Source organism: Alligator sinensis, unplaced genomic scaffold (genome assembly GCF_000455745.1).
Source record: "Alligator sinensis unplaced genomic scaffold, ASM45574v1 scaffold160_2, whole genome shotgun sequence".
NCBI lineage: Eukaryota > Metazoa > Chordata > Crocodylia > Alligatoridae > Alligator > Alligator sinensis.
The window spans coordinates 258,639-277,827 of record NW_005842717.1 but is presented as its reverse complement, the minus strand read 5'-3'; the positions used below and the strand labels follow the sequence as shown (position 1 = coordinate 277,827).

Here is a 19,189-nt window from a genome sequence, read left to right as displayed (position 1 = left end):
GGAAGCCAAGTCTTGCATATTTCTAATAGAAACACTGGAATTTGCCACATTTCCTACATATATTAAACCTTGTTAAGAGGTTAATGAATATTTGTTTTATTCAGATAGTCTCAGTATTCTATTTGCAAAATAGCAGAACTCATAAAGTCTGCCTGCTTGAACACTTAACAATATGTAGTAATTTACCATGGCTGCCACTAGAAATTCAACACTTACCAACAGTTAATGCAAAGCAGTACTGTATTTTTCTACTTATGAGATGAAATACTGGTATTTCTGTTATCACCATATGGTAACTGTTGACTTCTTAAGTGCCATCTGCTGTAATAGCTTAGTTTGGTACCATAACTCTGTAGTAGTTATTCTCTCTCCATTTACTTCAAATGGCATTATACCAGTGATTAATTTGGCTGCATCTTTAGAACGTAACTTTAGGAAACACCCACACATGCTGACAACCCTTAAAAGTCTCATGGGGTTTGATTTAATGATCAAAGATTCTTAGCATTCAGTTGACTGGTATTTTAAATCCTATTTACGTTTACAAATAAAACTACAGTTGTCTGAGGAATAATAAAAAAGTTTATTTTAAATATTTATTATACAGAGATTGATTCTGGGACAACTTGTAGCACTGTTTTTTGTTACAAACTAATATCACAAACTGGATGCTTACCAATCAACGTTTTTTTTTTACCATGAAGTCCCACTGAAGCTCATATTAGTAAGGACCATGTTATCTGCTTGATGAGGGCACTAGAAAGTATTGTAATAGTGTATTTTATAATAGTAGGGACCTACTTAAATAGCAGTTTTGCAATTTTCACGGAACCTGAGAAAAATGGCATTGGCTGCAATTTCCCAGAAAATCAACCAAAATAAATAAATAAATACATAAATAAAGGGCTGGCTCCCTGGTGGGATTCAGCAGTCCTCGCTGGGAAGGTACCAGCTGGTGGGCTGGTACAAAGGACAGCAGCCAAGATGCCCTCTTATGATTCTCTGCCCATCAGTGCCAAGTGGCAGAGCCACATGAAGGGCACCCACCCAGCAGTCAAGACACTGGCTACCTCCTCATCCCTCCTCCCCCTGGGGCCTCTCTGCCAGTCAGCACCAAGGGGCAGGGCTGCCCAAGATGACCACAAAATCAGATCTTTGAGCTGTGACCAAACCGCAAAAATTGCTTTCTCTTGCCACAAGTCAGGTAGGTCCCCATGTATAACATTGTATGTAGATGTGGATCTTAAACATAGCTTTAACCATTTTTCAATGTATTCATCAATTTAGCAGCAGCACATTGAGGAACTGAAGTCACTTCATATACGGCCAAGATTTTTCGTGAACACCACTAATATGTAACCTAAAAACCTGTACTAAAGAAAAGATTACATAGACAGTTCTTTTGGTAAGAAATGTCATTGTTCTCTGTAAAGACACCAACAAATCCATGCTTGGATCTGGTAGAAAGAGAGATTTTTTTTCCAATAGCTCATTCACCATTTGTTTATTCCTTAATGCATAAAGTAAGTATTTTATAGTAAATCTTCAATATTTGTTTGTTTCAGATTTGTGCCTGGTTTTAAGATGTTTATTTTGTTACACCTTCAAATATTGATTGATTTAACACATTGTAAAGTCTATGCAGAGCCTATTTTAGCCAAAATAATAAACTGGTCTGAGTGCTGTGGAGGGTCAAATAGCAGCCATCTAAAAGGTTGATGCTGTATTACATGACACCATAATTCCATGGCAAAGACCTTCAGCGCTCCCTTTGACAGACAAGATGATCTAAAAAAAGTATATGATCAATGAAGCAAATAGTTTAATTCCACAGCAAACAGTTATGGCATAAAATAAAGGGGAGTTGCCAGTAATAGATAAGCAAAAATTAAGTACGCTCATCTGCTACCCTGGGAGGTTACTATGGATCAGAAATTGCTCTTAAAGTTCTTGTATTCTGTATATTAAAGCTAAATTGCTTCACACACTTCATTCATCTTCTGGAGCCTCCATTTTCCATGGCAATTTGATAACGTCTTTCCCTCTGGCAATCTAAGAGTATGTGAAGGAGTCTTACTTCTCTACTTTCTAACTGTGTGGTTTTATAAATATCACACACAAACCTAACCAATTTGTACTCCAGATGCAAGTAACCAAGTTCCTCTGGCAGTAAGAGTTATTTAGCAGGGTTATTTTGGGCTGGTATATTATTGGGACAGGACAATATCTGACTTCTCTTGAAACCTCCTTTACAGAAATTTGAGCGTATTAACTTTCCAATCTTCCTGGCAGCTTCTGCAGCATGCATGATGCTCCATGGCAGTTGTGGATCTTCCCAGGAAAGGAAAAGGGAGCCCAGAGGCTGATTGCATTGAGGGAAAATGATGAGCCCTCTTGGTTCTTCAGAATGTAACTACTTTTTTTCATTACTGAACTTTTATTCTTGTCCAAACGTTATTTTTTTTCACTGAAATGAACATTCAAAGACAGTATAAAGAAAAAAATACCTAAAAATACCAGAAGGGCGGTAGTACCAGAACTGAAGCTAAGATAGAGTCCACTGTATTATATGGAGTGGAACTATGGGTCCTGACCACACAGTTCAGTCCAAAATAAAAACAAAATACTAATTATTATTTAAAGCAGCTTTTATGTCTACCAAATGCTATGAAGGACAGATGGGGGTCAGTTCATGTGATCTGAAACAGGGCTGCTTATTGTGAGCACTTCAGCCCAGTTCTCAAATTTCCCTTTTTGAGATTAATAAAGCGCTCTTTTGGCCTAGAAACCTACCATCTGAAGTACAAAATAATAAACAATGACAAGCCATTGCTAGACCATGATTCACTCTAATATGATCTGCAACTGTTATGGGCAGGTGGTGTCAGATACTATACGTAGACAGGGTATATTCTTGCAGGAGGAATGAGAAAGATGACTTGAATCACTGTTTGTTCATTCTGTGAAGAGATAAGAAAATGGACCTTACATTAGTGGAATATTTTAAGTATTGGGTTAATGAAGCAAAAACAATTTGGCTCTTCTCTAACAACTTAACAGCTTCTCCTATACCCCTAAGTATATTTGTGATACTTGCACAAAGAACAAGGGCCAAGTTCAAATAGAATCCCCATGTATTTTTTAAAATTTATTTTTACTATCATATATTACCCTTTGTTATATTTTTGGAATCAGCATCTATTATGTTTTGCTTTAATTGGGTTTAAATTGATAGAATGTTATTGTATGCTCTTACCAATCTAATACTATATATATAAGATTTATATAATTGTTTTTATCAATGTTACTGTATTGTTTTAGTGAAAGCTGTGAATAAACTATTATTGCTATCAAGCAGGCATATTGACCACTTGAAAGTTAGGACACCCAACATCCCATTTGTTCAGAATTCATAACTGTGCTCTTGGCTCATTCTCTTCTCCATCTCATTCAAAACATACTCTCTGGGATCATGGGGACTGGAATGTATTTTTCATGGGGCTAGCAAAATTCACACCAACAGCACTCCTTTATTTACTGTGCTTTCTAAACGATTCCTCTTCTCACACCCAATGTGTCTGCAGCACTTTTTAACTGAATAGCTCTTTAACCCTGGTTGGCACCCTGTCTAGAAGTGAAGCCCTGACAGACAGACAAATGCATGACTTCCTTTGCTCCTGTAGCCAAGCTGGTTCCAAATGTACTGGGCACCTGCCTTTCCTGTGGATTAAACCTGTGAAGAGGGACACTGGTGTGTGGCCAGATCAATGTCTCCATATATACACTGCCCAGGCTTTTGTGCCCTGGAGTGGTCATTCCAGCTTCACTTAATTTTCAACTGAGGATTACGTTCAGTGAGCTGATGTCTCACCCAGTGTAATTCTATTCTCTCATGAGACACATGGATGCCTAAAATAAACTCATGTAGGTCCCACATATCTCTGCATTGCTATTTGTTCCCAGAATGATTTACTGATATAACCTTACAAAAAGTTAATACTCAATAATAAAAGAGCATAGAGTTATCAAAATCATTAAGGCTTTGCCTAATTTTGCTCATAAATTTAATGGTAACTTCCCATTTACTTCAGTAGTTCAACAGTGAGCTTCTTTGACAACTGCATCCCCAATACAAGAACTTATCTTCCATTTTAATGGGCTAATTTTTAAGCAACTGAATATTCAGGTTTTTAATTCTGTATGAACTAGGTCATTATTGGTTAGTTACATAAAGCAAGGCTGGTCATATGATAGATACAGTCAGTACCACATAAACTCAGAGTTAAAAAGTATTCACCTGGTCACCAATGCCTTATCTGAAACACAATAGTCTGTATAAGAATTTATTTTTGTAACATGAACACTCAATTTAAATCACAGTGTCCATTTGTATTTGATGAGGCAAAGGAACATAAGATTTGTATGTATTCCAAACTGCTTTGGGTATTAATATCCACAGAGTGAAACATACATAGTCCTCAATCAAGCACCATTCAGGTTCACTTCAGTATGACTTTTGTCTAAAGATGAAGACTGATTCCTCATGTTCCAGTCCTGTGACTCATATTCAGGAAAGTAATACATGTTGGATGTGTCAACATCAATAGAACTATTCCTGCTAAATGCTAGTTGTGTCTACTTGTAAGAGGGAAGAGAGAGTGAAAAATCTGCATGAAAGTAACTAATATAGTATATGAGGTGGCCCATCTAGATGCCACAGGGAGTAGACAATTCACTTCCATGTGCACAGATCATCACTGGAAATGAAGCTTGTGTTAGCAACACACCCCAAACTTGTACACATCTCCGACGACCTCTATACTCTAGGGGTGCTTCCAGACGAGCATACATACACGGTTTGCGGCCTCGATGCCTCAAGCCACATGCAGCAAATGTGCAACTGTGTATCACACAGCGAATTTGCAGTGATGTACCAAACTTTAATACCAGGCTGTCCTGGTATTAAAAAAAAACAAAACAAAACCCACAACATAAAAAGCAGTGCTGCCAGAAATGGAGCCTGACCATCCAGAGCCATGCTCTAGTTGCTGGCCAGGCTGTGCGGCCAGATTGGTTGGTGCACTGGTGCCCCAGAAGGCCCTCAGGTAAGGCTGCCAGCCTCCTCTACCCCACCTGGGACAATTTGCCATGCACGAGAGCGCAAATGCAGGGGTATGCCCTGGGGCACAAAGCTGCAGCACAAATGTGTGCTACTGCTTTTTGTGCCCCTGGAAATGCACGCCTCTGCATGTGGGGATGCACCCTAGTTCTGTAAATAATCTCCTCCTTAAGGTTCTCATTATTTTATTGTTTGGGTGAACAAGCCTAGGGAGATGAGACAACTTTGTGGCAAGTACTAAGAATGCTGGGTTTGAATAATGAACACTAAAAGTATTTTGAAGTGTTTTTATTCAAGAAATAGATTTTAAAATCAAAAGCCATATTTTCCTCTACATGCTGCTCTATATGCTGTGCTCAACATCTCTCTGCATGCTCCATGAGCACTGCCAACTGGTTCATCAAATGTCATGAGGCTTCTATAATTATCTGTATGTACCATGACGATAAATAAATTGTGTGGGGGCATCAAAATTTAAATTTAGTAATGCTGTGGTCAGCCAACGATTTGGTCAAATGCAAAGGTTCCCAATTCATTAAGAGCAGTGATCCCTTTGAATGTGCTTGGTGTGATGGATTATTGTGCATCTTCTCCCCTTCTGTTAGTCAACAGATGTCCCAGAAAATACTGCAATAACAGCAGTACATTTTTATCATTTCTGTTAGGTCGATCAAACTGGTTCTTTTCTCTCCAGTCTCCCATTTGTTACCCAGAGGGGATATCCATTTCAGTAACTGCAAAAGAGTAACTCTTGACTTCAACGAGAGCAAAACTGGGATCCGAACTTTTGACTATTTTTCTAAATGTTACTCTCATTTAGGGGCAAATCCTGTTCTTGGTTCCAAGCAGATCAGGATCGGGGTCCATATTAACAAACAGATGAAAATGTTTCCCTAATAAGAAAACCACAATAGCCATACATTGTTGCTCTCAGAACAGGTTTCAAGGAGCACTCAGGCTACAGTGACTTGCCTAATTTTTTACCTGCAAAAACTGTTTTATCAAGTCAGAGAAAAACCACTGATGCTGCTCAAAATCTATCTAGCCTGATTGGAACAGTCTCTAGTTCTGGCATCCAAACAAATTTGTATTTGCTTAAGTCACATAGTAAAAGCAATAAGAATATACATCCTGGTACAGATTTGGGCTTGTTTCTGCAGATCATAACCCCCTGCTAAAACAAGCACTCGAGATGAATCCAAGCTAAGTTTTATATGGACAAGATGACATGTATTCTGATGTAAATACTTATTATTCATGATACTTACTACAAGGATTAATCCCAATTAACTTCAGTGGGACAATTCATCATTGTAAGTTTCACAATCAGTAATAAGTAGTAAGACTTTGTAGGAGCCAACCATGATTAACAAAATCAGTAATGGTAGCTGCAGATGAGGGTAGCTGGAATTCCTTTGTATCACCATTCTCTTTATTGCTGCCATTCATGTATTTGAAGACTGTTATCATCACCTCTGCTCCTCCCCTCAACAGTTCTCTCTCCAGGCTAAATAATCCCAGTTCTTCTTCTAACCTTTCCTTGTTACTCATGTTTCCTAGACCTCTAGATATTTTTGTTGCTCTTCACTGAACTGAATTTGTCCACAACTTTCTTGAAGCATGTTGCCCCAAATTGGATGCAATGCTCCAGCTTAGGCCTCACCAGTGCTAAATAGAGCAGAAGAATCACTTTCTTTGACTTGAAAGTAACACCTCCTTTAAAACGGCCCAGCATGCCATTGGGTTGCTTTGCAACAAGAAAACACTGTTGGCTCACATTCATCTTATAGTCTAATGCAACCCGCAAGTCCATTTCTGGTGTCCTACAGCCTAGCCAGTAGTCCTGCAGCATGTATACCTGCCTGCAATTGTTCCATCGTAAGTCTACTTTGCACTTGTCCTTAATGAATTTAATTCAGTTAATTTTGGACCATTTCCCCAGCATCAGTCCCATTCTGAATCCCAATCCTACCTCCAGAATGTCTGCAGCTTCACCCAGCTGGTTTTCATCTGCCGATTTGCCAAGTGTGTACTTAATCCAATCCTCTAAATAATTAATGAAGTAGGAGAGACCTCTGGGGGAATCCCACTTGATACCTCCTATTTATATTCTGAGTCAGTGATGAATACTCCTTACCTTGTTGGATCACCGTGCTCATTTACTTTACAGTAGTTTCATCTAGACCAGTTATTCTCATCCAGGATGCTTTTTAAGAGTGCCACAGGGTGCAAAGCAATATTAGCGCTGCTAGATGTGCAAGTATCTACATGATTCACAAACTAAAGCCAGAGATTTCAAATAGGAACCCATATCAGAAACATGCTGGCCTGCTTTGATCTCGGAGCCCTTTGCAATAGAAGAATTGCTCTATTATCTTTCCAGTCAAAATGAGTGAAAGCTGGGACTTTTTAAGGGGTGCCTTGAGTCTCACCAGGGATGCCTTGAGTATAAAAGGATAAGAGCCAGTGATCTAGACTATTGTCCTTCACTTACAGGAATGGGAGACTGGCAAAAGCCTTACTGAAGTCAAGCTTTATCAGTTACTGTTCTTGTCCCATCCATTGGACCCATCATCTTAGCATGACTTGTTCTTGGTGAACCCATGCTGGCTATTCCTGATCAACTCTCTCCCCTCCAGGTACTTAGAAGTAAATTCCTTGAAAGAGTCCATGATCTTTCCAGGTATTGAGAGCAGACTGACCAGTCTGTAATTCTTCAGATCCTCCTCCTTCCTTTTTTAAAAACATGGACATTGTTTGACCTTTTACAGTAATCTAGAACCTCATTAATGCAATCTTATTTGTAAGAGAGTTTTCTAAAGAATCTCAGGAACAGCTTATCCAAGCTGAGAAGTAAAGACCTTTTTTTGAACTCCATTTGCTTCTAAATAGCATATACAGTGATTAAACAAGAAAGCTTAAATTAAGCTACAATATCACTTTATAACTTCTGATATTTTATGGAATAGCAGATGATGGTTCTTAAGGGGGAAAAAAAAGTCAAAATCCTTATTTGAATTTTGATAGCATCCAGTGTGTTAGCTGTATTACGTACAGATCTGTTCTATTCCAGGATAAAGTTTCCCCAGTTTTGCTATGCTTTAAAAATGGTTTATTCCTTATTATTGTATTTTATTGAATGTGCCAATTGGTACAAAGTCCCTTCCCCCATTAAGAGAGAGAGCTTTCTGACTGTCCAACAATGGGGTGAAATTCCAAAACAGAAAGATTCTTCTTCTTGGCTGAACCGTGGCATTTGGGATTATGGTTCTTTCATCAGCCAATACAGGCAGCCCCCCACTTAACCCTGTTTCACTGAGTGCTATTTTGCTAACACTCATTTTAAATTGATACCTGATTTCACTTAGAGCTCAGGGAGTTTTGTTATAATGCTCGCGGTCACCATCTTGGGTCATTAAAAACAATTGCAGTCACCATCTTGGATTGTCAAATACTTTTCGTTTTGCTTAATGCTCAGTTTTTCAGGAACCAATTAAGAGCACTAAGCAGGGGTTTCCTGTATAGTGAGAAAGTGATCAGGCAGGGGCACATCCTACTTATTTAAAACCCAGTAAAGCAAACGACTCAGGGAAAATGAGATGTAGAGTTCTGTAATCCAGTAGTGGATCCAGTGGGGGGTGCACTTATACCCCACTTTGTTTCCAAGTCCACCCAAAGTTTAAAACCAACTGCCTGACAGTGGCAGCAGCATTTTTAGTTGGGCACTACCGGGGGGGGGGGGGGGGGAACTGACTTCATGGCTTATTCTAATATTTACCTGATCTCTCCCTTCCACAGGTGTTAACAACCCTCTCTCCTTTTTAACAGTTTTGATGTTCCACCAATCAAGCTAGCCTTTCTTCTGCAATTCTTTTGTCTGTTAGCGGCTCCTGATAATGAAGCTTCTATTTCACAGCCCTGTAGATTGTTTTTAAATTAATTCCAGTGAAGGTGTATTTATTTTTTGCTTCAATCTTAAACTGAGTAATACAGCCTTTGACCCCAAACAAATTAGTAAAGCTTCTAGTTTATTTCTAACTGGTGAAAAAGTGCATATTGTTTTATGTACAATGATTAGGGGTCTACCAATGTCGAGATGGCTGCTGGCCAATTTTGCTGCCCTGGCAGCCATTTTTTAGAGCGGAATATACCCGCCCCTGGCTCTGACTGGCTGAGGGGGCCTGGTGGCTCTGCCCCTCACTTCTGATTGGCTGCAAGGGCTCTCATGTGACACCCCCCCCTCACCCCTTGCCACTGATTTTTGTTGGGCCAGGCTGTATGATGGACAGCCCTCAGCCAATCAGAAGCGATGGGTGAGGCAACAGCCATCTTGCTGTGCCAGCAACCCCCCTCCCTCCCTGGCAGGCTGTGCAGCAAGGTCACAGCAGACACAAGGACTGCTGGCTCCCCAGAGGGAGCCTGCATTTTATTTTCAGTGAGTTTGCCTCCCTGCCCTCCAGGAAAATGCCAAAAGCACAGATCCCGTGTTTTTTTTGCATGGTATGCCTGAAATTGCAGTTTCAGCATATATCACAAAATCACAATTTCAGTAGGCCCCTTGGGATGATGAACCTCACCATCTGCACCCCCCACTTTTCAAACTTCTAGATCCACCCATACAACACTGCACAAAGCATAAAGTCGTGCCCTGACAGTGCACACACTTATTCCTGCGAATGTAGGCCTTGACATCAATACAATTCCTCCAATGAGTAAGGCTGGAGGTATTAGTAGTTAAATAAACCCTATCAATTCAGTTCAAGCAGTACAGAGATTGCTTATTTAAACTGTGGTAAGGCATAGATCTGCCAGGCAATGTTAAAAATATTAACACAAAAAGAGATTGCCCCTGCCCTGAAAAGCTTACAATCTATAGTAAAAAATGAAAAACATATGATAGAAAAATATTCAAAATAAAAAGTAAACTATGAACATTAACAACTTTTCCAAGCAAAACAACAGATCCCATTTTACAAAAAAGCAGATCACTTTTTGGCACACTTAGCTGAAAAAGTAATTACCACTGCCATAAAAATGAAGTGGCGGCTTACATGGTCAGCATTTTTGTGCTGTTATGTAAAAACTTGTTTTTGCACAGTTCTACATAAACAATCCAGAAGTGAAAAGGCACTTTTTTCCTGGAACTTTACAAAAAGAAAAAAAATGACAAGTTACATATGAAAAGGACAAGTCTGCGAAAGAAAAAAACCCCAAAACAAAAACCAAACAATTAATTTTTTAAGAACCCCCTCCAATAACTGAGAAGTGACAGTTTACGAAGTATGAGGAGAATGTTTTGAATCTTGTTTCTATTTCTATTCTTTCTCAGGCAATCCACCCATCTGGTCATAACAAATACATTAGAATAGAAAAGTTATTCCAAATTGGGGGTTGTATATGCTAGGCAAAGACCTAGCATGACAGTGCACACTTATGGCAGGTAAGAAGGTTAAATGTAATTTCCAAGAGGATCAGGAACCTGACAAACACCACAAAGGTTCTACAGACTCTGGAATCAGTGAGTCTAGTTGTAAATATGTTACCAGACAGAAGTGCTAAGAAATGAAGCTATTATTAGACTCACCTTTGAAAGTCCTTTCTTCCTGAACAAAAAAACCTGCAGATGTTTACAACAGAATTTGCATAAAAGCAAGATTTGTACACATCACAAATCAAGGCAGCTTTGCAGTGTTGACTGGCTTCTTGCATCTACAACCCATAAGAAATAAGTTGTCCAGATTTAGTGATTTATCTGGTAAGTATGCATAAATAACATAGGTTACACAGACTCTTTTATTTAATTTTATTTTATTTTAGCTAGCTTCTGCTATGGGTGGATCTAAAAATTCAATTCAAGTTATCTTGAAATGGACACTTGTAATTCACAGGATGAAATTCCCTTCATAAAAATTGTTTTGGCATATCACAAATAGTGTTGCTTAACAGCAAGAGCTGAGCAAGCAAATCATTTTAGTTACAACTCTGTCAGAGTCATTGTACAACTCGGGTCTGGTCAGTTTAAGTTTTAGGTTACTGCATTTTTTAAGTAGTTTTCACTTCTTTCTCCCAAAATGGTGAGAGTGGTGATACTTGTAGAGTCCTCCTTGGATGGAAGGGGGTAAAGCACGTAATTATTACTTTCCTCAAAACAAAAGGATACTACAAAGAAATTTTCATCTATATAATCTGCTGCTGTGACAGTCTGATAACAGCTTTATACCCAAATGGAACTGTATGACTACATATACAGGACTCTGTAGGACTCTACAAGTTATATTTTTGAAGTACTAAACAAAACATAGCTTCTTTAGCAACTTGAAATCTTCTACACTATAGGGCTGCGCAAAACAGAACCATTTTGTTTAGACTTCCGTTTCACCGATTTGAAGGGACAGTGTTTTGTTTCGAAGCACTGTTCCATCTCGTCAAAACTGTTTCGTTGTTTTGACGCTTTTGATGTGTTTTGATGTTTTGCCCATAGGCTATAATGGGGAATTATGAAAATCTTTGTCATTTCCTGCCTGATTCAGAGGAGCATCCCAGGGATGGTAGCCCCTTCTGAGGGCATGAAGCCTGCCAAGTTTCAAGGAGATAGGTGCAGGGTTTCTGGGAAACTACGCCTCAAACTGTTCAAAGAAAAACTTGTATCACTTGCTGGCAGTGACAGCCTGCAGTCATCCTGCACACAGATCCAGGGGCCTGTGGCCCCCGGGAGAGCTGTGCCAGACTCCTCCCAGGGGGCGCAGGTCCCCAGATCTGCATGCGGAATGACAGCAGGCTGCCGCTGCCAGCTGGGACCAGTGCCAGCACCCAAGTCTGCCTGGCACAGCCTGTACTGAGCTCTGGGAAGAACCCAGCGCTGGTCCCAGCTGGCAGCAGCAACCTGCTGTCATTCCACATGCAGGGGCGTGGGCCCCCGGATCTGTGTGCACGGTGACAGCAGGCTGCTGCCGCCGCCAGCGGGCTAGGGCCAGTGGCGCGACCACTAGCGGCTAGGGCTAGTGCCAGCCCCAGCCCCCAAGTCTGCCCGATGCAGCCCTGCGCCAAGCATACTCAGGTGCTGGCACTGGCCCCAGCTGGCAGCAGCAGCCTGCTGAAACTCTGCGCATAGATCAGGGGCCTGCTCCCCCGGGAAGAGCTAGGGGAAGCAATCAGAGAGTTGGGGGAAGCGATCAGAGAGCTAGATGTCAATATCAGAGCAGTCCTTCCCCCGACCTCTCCTTAGTTTCTGTTTAGCTGCAAGCAAGCCCGGCTTTGAATCTCAAAACATTTTGAAACGTTTTGAGTGCCCTCGTTTCGTTTCGAAGCCTTTTATTTTGTTTCGATTTTACGGTTGAGCTCAAAGCGCGTCGAAACAGCTTCTAAACGAAAAACCTGCTGAAATTTTGCACAGCCTTAATGCTTATTAGTCACAGCACTAAAGCTTACTTCAGCAACTTTTGCAGGCTGAAGCTCACTTCAGCATCTGATAAAGTGAGCTTCAGCCTACAAAAGCTTATGCTAAATATTGTGTGCCTCTCTCTCTCACGCACGCACACACACACACTTCGGTTAGTCTATAAGGTGCAAATCTACCCTGCCTTTTACAGTCACCACATATTACTTTGAGTGTATCCCAAGGCTTTACAATTCATTTTATTAAGTACCAGAGGACTACAGGAAGGAGGTTGCTGAGTTAGTTCTGGAAAAAAGCCTAGTCAGAAACACCCAAAAATGATATTTTTATAGGAAAAGAAGTTATTTCAATCAAGTCTAGACTATTTTTTGCCATGAGAACACTGGGCAAACAGTCATTTCACAGAAGAAGCCATTTTACATTAGCAAGGACAGAAATTCTAGGGTACTTCTGGGATTGGCTCAGAGCTCCACAAGACTAGTGTTTCAATGCATCTTGTTATAGACCCTATTAGTCTTCTGCACTGCATTTTGTACCCAGTTCCAACCAATGCTAATCATAAGCAAACCAAGCTGTTGTTTACAAATAGTTGTATTTATAAATCTTGAACTACTGCTCATTATTCTGGTTGTGAATAAGACATGGTATCATTCCTGGTTCCTGACTGAATAAAACCATAAAAAAGGAGGACAATTTTAGAGTGATGGGCCAGAAGACCTTTCTAAGATTTGAGAAGGGGCTGATGAATCTCCTCTAGATCTGACAAGGGTGAATGCCCCTTAAATAGGAAATATAGTAGTGGATGGCAACTTGGGCAGTAGTGACCACGAGATGATTGAATTCAGAATCCTGAGGAAAAGAAGGATGGAGAGCAGCAGAGTAAGGACCTTGCACTTCAGAAAAGCAGACTTTGACTTGCTCAGGGAACTCATGGGCAGGATCCCCCTGGGAAGCCAGTCTGAGAAGGAGAAGAGTCCAGGAGAGCTGGTAGTACGGGAAAGAAGCCTTACTGAGATCCCAATATTGCATACTGCATCCCAATATGCAAGAAGACTAGCAAGTATGGCAGAAGACCAGCTTGGCTTTGAAGGGAACTCTTCAGTAAACTAAGGAAGCTTATAAAAAGTGGAAACTTGGACAAAAAAAGGGAGCATTGCTTGGGCATGCAAGGATGAAGTCGGGAAGGCCAAAGCACAATTGGAGTTGCAGCCTGCAAGGGATGGGAAGGGTAACAAGAAGGGTTTCTACACGTATGTCTGCACCAAGGGGAGAGTCAGGAAAAATGCACCTTACTGAATGGGGGAGGCAACCTTGACAGAGGATGCAGTAGCGGCTGAAGTGCTCAATACCTTCTTCACAGGCAGTCAGCTCCCAGGCAGCACAGTTTGAGGAGTAACCAACAGTGGCGAAAGAACAGGTTAGGGACTATTTAGAAAAGCTGATCATATACACGTCCAAGGGGCCAAATGGGATGCACCTGAGGGCGCTGAAGGAGTTGGCTATTGAGACTGCAGAGCCATTGGACACCATCTTTGAAAACTCATGGTGATCAGGAGATATCCCAGGTGCTTGGAAAAGGGCAAACATAGTGCCCATATTTAAGAAAGGGAAAAAGGAGGATCCAGGGAATTACAGACGAGTCACTCTCACCTCAGTACCAGGAAAAATCATGGAGCAGATCCTCAAGGAATCCATTTCTAAGCACTCAGAGGAGAAGGTGGTGATAAGGAAGAGTCAGCATGGACTCACCAAGGGCAAGTCATACCTGACCAACCCTGTTGCCTTCTGAGATGACTGGTTCTGTGGATGTGGGGAGACTAGTGGATGTGGCGTACCTTAATTTTAGCAAGGCTTTTGAAACAGTTGCCCACAACATTCTTGCAGGCAAGCTAAGGAAATATGGACTGGATGAACAGACTGTAAGGTGAATAGAACGCTGGCTGGATCATCGGGTTCAGAGGGTAGTAATCAATGGTTTGATGTCTACTTGGCACTGTTAATAAGTGGAGTGCTCCGGGGCCAGTTTTGTTCAATATCTTCATCAACCACCTGGAAGATGCCATAGAGTGCACCCTCAGCAAGTTTGCAGATGACACCAAGCTGGAGGGAGTAAATATACTGGAGCGTAGGGCTAGGATTCAAAGTGATCTAGACAAACTGGAGGAATGGACCAAAACGAATCCCATGAGATTCAACAAGGACAAGTGCAAAGTCCTGCACTCAGGATGGAACAATCCCATGCACCGGTACAGGCTGGGGGCTGACTGGCTGGGCAGCAGCTCTGCAGAAAAGGACCTGGGGGCTACAGCGAACAATAAGGTGAATATGAGCCAACAGCGTGCCCTTGCTGCAAAAAAGGCTAACAGCATACTGGGCTCTGAGGGTAGTAAAGCACTGGAACAGGTTACCCAGAGAGGTGGAGGAATCTCCGTCCTTGGAGGTTTTTAAGACCCAACTAGACAAAGCTTTGTCAAGGATGATCTAGTTGGGGATGGTCCTGCTTTGAGAAGGGGGTTGGACTAGATGGCCTCCTGAGGTCCCTTCCGACCTTAATTTTCTATGATTGCCTTCCAAGATCTACTCGCATTCAAGCATGTTCTCCCCTATCCTCTTTTTCTCTTCCTCACTGACCTGAAGCTTTTATCACAAGATTCACAATTACTCCACATAGATGCCTGGTGGCTTCTTACTAAGGTTACCCTAACAAGGGATACTGAACAGGATTTGGTATTTTTATTCAAAAGCCTTTTTCTCTTTCTTTTCTTTTTTAAGCTGTTTGGCCAGCACTGAGGTTAATGTTTGCTATTACAAGGGGAAAAAGTGTAAGGACCTACAACATTATTAACCAGCTGAAAAATAGGCAAATTTCAGTCCAATTGTAAGTGATTTGGTGGAATTAAATTTAAGAGCACATAGATTATCAGAACACACCCTGTAGATATTGAGATAGTGAACTGGTTGTGAAGCTTTTAATAGGGAGGTTTGAAAATATAATGCCTTAACAAACTTAAACTAAGTAAGTGTAACAAGTATTCATTGGGAAAAAAATGGTAGAATTCCACTGTTTCTTTAAAAGATAAAACTGCAAAAGCCACGTGAGAGCTGGATTAGGAGATTTGTGTTGAATGGATCAGAGCAGTAAAAATAAAATTAAAAACTTTTTTTTTAAATTTCAATTTTAAAACAGGTATATTATGGTGCCCTCAAGCACAAAAATAAAACAATCTGGAAAGTTCTCCTATTATACCTTGAATTGTCTAGTCGTATCACAACTTACTTAAGGTTTGCTGCTGTATCTTCAATTATAACAGATTTGTTACATATTTTGAGCCCTATGCAAACCTGTTGCAGTATACCTCTGCTTTACCAGCTTTTACAAGCCTGCTGTTTTGTAGCCCTGCAAACTGGTCACTCATTTGGGTATCATCCAAAAGTGTTTCTTCCCGCAACCTCTTTGCAACCTTTAAAATAAAAACTAAAAGACTATTGTTCAACGTGAAAACATACAGCTCCTTTCCCATGCTGCTGCTGTTTCCTGGTTGGTAGTCTGTTGCGAGATATCTTTCTTGATCAAAACACTTGATGGTGCATTTTTTCTTCACTTTAATAACAACCCTACAGATGGGATCTAAAAAAGAATCACCCTAAAAATAGAATCCTCTTAGGGTTTTCAGTCTTCACTGACAGTCTCCATCACATTCTCTCTTCTGCTCTTACTTACTGCAGCTCGCATGCTCCATACAAAAAAAAAGTCAAGATCCCAGCTCTTTTACTGATTACAATTAAGAGCTTACTCATGGCACTGTAGCTCTGCTTTCCAAGAAACATAATCTTGAGCAACTTGCATAAGATTTGTAGGAAAAAACAAAAACAAACGAACAACAAAAACTCACCACACTTTTGACTTCAAAAGAATGGAAGAACAGCATTCTGCAGTTGAAATTTTCTGGGGGAAAAGTTCCTTTAGTTCAGCACCGCCTATTTCTATCTGGTCAAAGTTAACTGGACAGAACTTCACTGGACAATATCAAAAATAAGCTCGCTTATAAAACCAATGTTAGCATTGGAAAAAGGAAGTTAGGTTAGTTTAGAAATTTCAGGAATATTTACAGGCTTGCTGTTCACGGTGCAAAAATGAAAAGAAATAAGCTACTTGTAATTGAGGTCAACAGCTTGATAACCATAAACATGCCCAGTCCCTCCAACATTACTTTCCTACCTGGGACTGACTTACCAAGTTACACCCCCAGCAGTCTCATTCTTTCCATAATCATAGGGGCAGATCAGATTGGCATGTGGGGTGGAAGGATGATGCCAAAGTATCATAAAGGGATAAGCACTTCCAGAGCTGTGAGAAAAAAAATGTATTAGAATAGTAAGATTTAAGATAATTAATTTTACATACATGAGCCTTACAGATGCAATAGTATAAATATCTTGATATAGGATCTAAGATGTTACTTTTAGGAAGGACAGTTAGCATTGTTCCCATTCTGCATTCTGACCTATGCCCTGGACATATTTGGGATTATTGTTTTAATTGCTGAACATCCTTAGTAACCCAGAATTTGACCCAGTTATAGCCAATACAGATGCTTTCTAGGCAATTAAGATGGAGACAAAAGATGAGCTCCTGAACTATCTTTGTAATGATATTTCTCCATATTAATCTTCTGCTTTATTTGGGGGGAAAGATGGGGGAGGTGTTAACACATCAGGTAAAATGAGGCAGTGAAGCATTCTGTCATTCATGTTCTCAATGACCTTTCATCTGCTTTTCTGGCAAGGGGCCTCAGCTCTGTTTTGCATTTGGCCAGATGGAAGCAATACAACTTGGAATAGCCTGTATCCCCGAGTAAAGCCTTGGCTGAGTGTGTTGGTATCCTGTCAACAACTTTGTCTTCTATCACCTCTACTGATCTTTTTGTGTGCATTACCCTGATGCAAAAGGTGCTCTTCTGCCCAGCCCAGGGAAAATCTGCTTTGCTCTGATGTTTGGGCATCAGCTTTTTTAAACTTATTACCGATATATAGCTTTCATTTTCCAACTCTATCAGGGGGAGACAAATCTCAAGGAACTAATTCAATTGCAGTCTCTTCGGGAAGTTGAAGCTTAAAAGCCTTTCTAACTCTGACCAAATTCTGTGCGCTCCCAGATGTGACTCAGGCTGCTGACCATGGCCAGAACATGAAGGTAAAATCCTACCTGAAATTGGGGGTGGATGGTATCACCAAACTGAATCACTCTAGTGATGAACTTGCTTTCCTGGAAATAGCTTCAAAATATGAATCCCTGCAGGTCAGCACAGTCTTACCTATTAAATTCTTATATAGGAAAACCAGAATTTGTAGTAGTTCAGTGTAAAGATGGATGGATGACAGTTGTTCTACAACACCTTAGAGATGCCTGAATCTTAAAACTTTCTGCTATTGGGAAAGCTCTTAGAGACTTAGGTTTTTTGGCTCCTTGGTGGACTGTCCCTCTAGCAGAGACATCTGTGACCTTTTTGTTTATTATGAACCACTGTCCCATACAATGTCTTTGAGCAGAGATGATGGTGTCAGGTGATGTATTGGGGGGGGCGCTGTGAAAGGAGGGGAGGAAAGCAAAAGGCAAACAAGTTCACCAGGCTTCCCGTGTCAGAAGATGCTGGAATACCTCCACACTTGCTTCCCTTTACTGCTGTGACAAGGAAGGTGCATAAAATACGAAGTAATTACAGGCATCCCGCATCTTACGCGGGGGTTACGAAAATCGCGTACAGTGAAATCGCATATTACCGTGCCAGCGGTGACTGCCTCTGCCTCCAAAACCTCCCACTGCCGCCACGGAGCCACACTTAGCTGTGCGGCCAGTGGCAGCAGCACAGCGCAGGGTGGTGGTGGGGATGGCTGCATGCCGCCCGGCCACTGGCCACACAGCTCCGGGCACGGCTCCATGGTGGCGGCGGGAGGTTTTGGAGGCTGAGGCAGTCACAGCTGGCAGCGTGGTGGTGGCCGGGCCTCCAGGTAAGCGGCAGCGCCGTGTGCAGACTCGAGCCCCTGCCTCCCCCGCGTATACTTGAATTTGCGCAAGTTAAATGCGCATATGATGTGACATGCCTGTATGTGAGCGACACCCAATCACAAAGAAGAGCATGTGAAGAAAGATCTTCCATTACTCTTGACTCTCCATCAACTATTAAAAAGGCAGCAGATCTGAACTATCTGTATTCAGTACCAGAGGAAGAGAAAGGGGCACAAGCGTTGAGGACAAGGCTGAACTGCCTTCTGTATTTGCAGAAGAGGTACAGTGCAAGTGTCTCTTGGACTGAGGGAGAGGTTCACAATCTAGAAAGAATATCAGAGTCAGTTGAAAGTTTAAGGCATTCTAGACTGATTAAATACACAAATATGGTGATACAACTTACATTTCTCACATTTACAACCTGAACTCTTCTATTTGCATATACAAGTATAGTTATCAGTGAAGTGGACGTTGGTAAGAGGTGCTTAATTCACTAAATGAAAAAACAAAATCACTGAAACTGTCCCTCATCTAGTCAGAAGATGGGGAAAAAAAGCAATAAGTCCCAGTAAAGTCTTTAATTATACAAAGTGTCAATCAGTAACTGGTACAATGTGGGGAAAAGAAAAGTTTTATACCAAATCACGCAATTGCATAACTGAAATCT

At 41.1% G+C, this 19,189-nt stretch overlaps 1 long non-coding RNA gene across 1 annotated transcript; it reads right to left on the bottom strand.

Annotated features, from left to right (window-relative positions):
* Positions 1-2,594: 2,594 nt before the first annotated feature.
* Positions 2,595-18,407, bottom strand: LOC112552011. The gene is made up of 3 exons (XR_003096368.1): positions 16,750-18,407; positions 10,704-10,828; positions 2,595-2,960 (listed from the first exon to the last, which is right to left on the bottom strand). It is a non-coding gene; the product is annotated as an uncharacterized LOC112552011 (long non-coding RNA).
* Between the last annotated feature and the right edge of the window lie 782 nt (positions 18,408-19,189).